The sequence below is a fragment of the Nanorana parkeri genome, unplaced genomic scaffold, assembly GCF_000935625.1.
Source record: "Nanorana parkeri isolate BGI_ZX_2015 unplaced genomic scaffold, ASM93562v1 scaffold98, whole genome shotgun sequence".
In the NCBI taxonomy this organism is placed as follows: Eukaryota; Metazoa; Chordata; class Amphibia; order Anura; family Dicroglossidae; genus Nanorana; species Nanorana parkeri.
The window spans coordinates 1,425,351-1,428,021 of NW_017306366.1; the positions used below are offsets into that span (position 1 = coordinate 1,425,351).

At 43.7% G+C, this 2,671-nt stretch overlaps 1 protein-coding gene across 3 annotated transcripts in view; it reads left to right on the forward strand.

The window, feature by feature from the left end:
- Positions 1 to 310: 310 nt before the first annotated feature.
- Positions 311 to 2,671, forward strand: part of MEGF11 (multiple EGF like domains 11) — a 434,557-nt gene continuing 432,196 nt past the window's right edge. For 2 of the 3 annotated variants that reach the window (XM_018552848.1, XM_018552849.1), the window contains exon 1: positions 311 to 413. The gene's annotated coding sequence lies outside the window, so the exon portion shown is untranslated. The remainder of the gene's footprint in view (positions 414 to 2,671) is intronic. The other variant, XM_018552850.1, reaches the window with a different exon arrangement.

The window sequence follows — 2,671 nt, forward strand, 5'->3', positions numbered from 1 at the left end:
ACAGCGATTGAGTCATCACCGACTGGGAGGGGACCGGTGCCTTTGCCTGGACGAGGCAGCGGCGGAGCCGGGGACACGTGGAGAGCAGCCCCGGGGGGCAGAAGAGGAGGAGGGGAGAAGAGGGCTGTCAGTGTTCATTTCTCCCTACCATGAATGACAGGAGACCTCTGTGATCAGCACCAGGACTGGAGGATCCCACCTGTCATCTGTCACAGGGACTTTATCACGAGCGGTCCATGCGGAGATCTTCATTGGGTCCCACGGTAGTTCTGCTGCGAGACGGCCACAGGCAGCGCTACTAGGATTCCTTTTTGTTTTTTTAAACAGTGCAAAGCGGAGAGAGCAGCTCTGGTAGTGAGAGCCCAGTCGGTCCATGACTTGTTTGGGACTCTGCTGCTGCTGAAACACAATAGGTGAGTGGAAGCAATCCCCATCACTCCTCCACCAGTGTGGTCCCTAATCCTGTAACCCTGTCATGGCTGGACTAGCCTGCAATGCAGAATTGTGTCTGCCAGAGAGAGGTGATGATGATGATGATGATGTGTGTATGGGCAGGCTGGTAGATGTAGTGTTAAATGAGCAGATGAGTTTGGAGGGGGGTATTATCCCAGGAAGAACTAGGCTGAAGTCTAGGAGAGTGGCTGGGAACATTACCTACAATATGCAGCACCTCCAGAAGACTTGTCAGGTGATTTCATATCCCTATTAATAGTAATGCGTGCCATTAATCCAGCCAGCCCCGAGGGCCTGAAAAGCACATTTCCTATTGCATGATCCTTGTCCTAAGTTATTTCTTGCTATCAGCATGTTCCCAATTGCCCTGTACTCCCCACGGCCTTGAGTTCCCCATGGAGGAGGTTTCACAGCAGTTAAAGTTCTTGTTTGTTATATAAGGTGTGGGGCATTGCAGACAAATGCTGATTGTCTGCAGTCTCAGTCCATGGTGAATTTCAGCCCAATTTGGAACCCCAACAGACATGGGCATTGGCAGCTCAGTGTTACAGTATTGTTGTAAAAGCAAGTCTTTAATTACTGCCTGGGCATGCATGACTTTGTGCCATAGAGAGCTGCAAAGACTGGCAGGACAGCAGGTGTTTAATGCAGCATTTAGGGGCCAGATGTAGCAGACCCTGCGGGGGCTGCAGACTTTCTTATTCCCTGTTCTTTGCACTGTTGTCTGTGTCTTTTTGCAGTACTGACATGATATTTTAGTGGTTATTTACGACTCATAAGCGTGGAAGGACAGAGAGCAGATATATTTAGCACTGCAATAGAATTTACAATGCTAATTGTAACCCTGGGTGTGTATAGAGATGCTGTATAATCAGCCTTCTTCAACACTAAAGCAGAGACCCTATGAAGTGTCATTGCAAGAGTACTGCACTCTGCTCTGCATTTCACTCCTGTACGTATGTCCACATCCAATATGTTTGCATGCATTTCTCCCAGCCAGCTGGGCCATGTGTACTGGGGGCTGGTTCTGTTGACACTTGCATCCAACAGGATGACATTTACTATCCAATCTCTTTAAATATCAGTCATTTTTTTGGTTGTGTACAAATATCAAGGTTACATCTCATAACATTTTGGTTCTTTGAAGTTAGACGCTGGGGTGATCTTGCTTCTTCCCGTCTTTGCAGAAATAAAGTGATTTTTCTCTGTAGGGGAGACTCAGCAGCCATGGATCTGTCTCAGGACTCTGTCTGGCTCGCTCCGAGCACTTGAATTAACTGATAAACATTTATCTTAGTAGGCTCTGTGCAAACCTCCAAGGTCTCTTGCAAAGCTTACATCCTTTCAGTTTTTTTTCAGCCCCTAGCTTGCATGATAAATATTGCAAAGTTGTAGTGCTGCAAGGATGCTTGGTCCTACACAGAAGGATTTGTAGAAACAATGCTTGGGCATGAATCGCTTTTTTTCTTCTTTGTTTATCAAAGTTTTCAGGAATCCTTATGTAAGTGGAAGCTTTTAATTATATGATTGTCAGAGTTTCTCTAGAAATTGTTTGTTCACAAGCTGTTCTATTTTTAACCCTTTCTGGAGACATCAGGTCTGGCTGCTCCTTTATGTGGAAGAGTCACAATACAGGGAAGCACTATTTTATCTTTCTTTGTCTCATGGATATTGAGATCCAATATTGAAATCTGACAGCTAGTATAATTGTTGCTTGTTGAAGATGTTGTTTCGAACTTTAATTTGGCCACATGATTTCATCTGTTCCATCTAGTTACAGATTATTACAGCAGTCTAGAACTAGAATCCTTTTTTTTACATTTGTCGATATCATTGATAATCGTAACTCCGAAAGAAAAGGTGCACTTTAATTTAAAGAGTATGCGATATGCCAACATAGTAGATTGTAAGCTCTCATGGACAGGGCCCTCCTAACCATCTTGTCTTGAATTGTATTGTATCTGTAATGTCTTCCTTATATTGTAAAGCTCAAACTGTTGGCGCTATATAAATCCTGTAATAATAGTAGTAAAAGTAGCAGTTATCAGTTTGCACACTCATACAAAAGCGCAAAGACATGTGTGACATGCCAGCTCCTTTGTTTTTGCAGTTTCAGCATGTGGGTAAGATGATGGACAAATATATTTGTAGAGATGATGGTGAGTTTTGTAACATTGTCTGTATGAGATGGTCCTTTAAAGTAGCTCAATATATATAT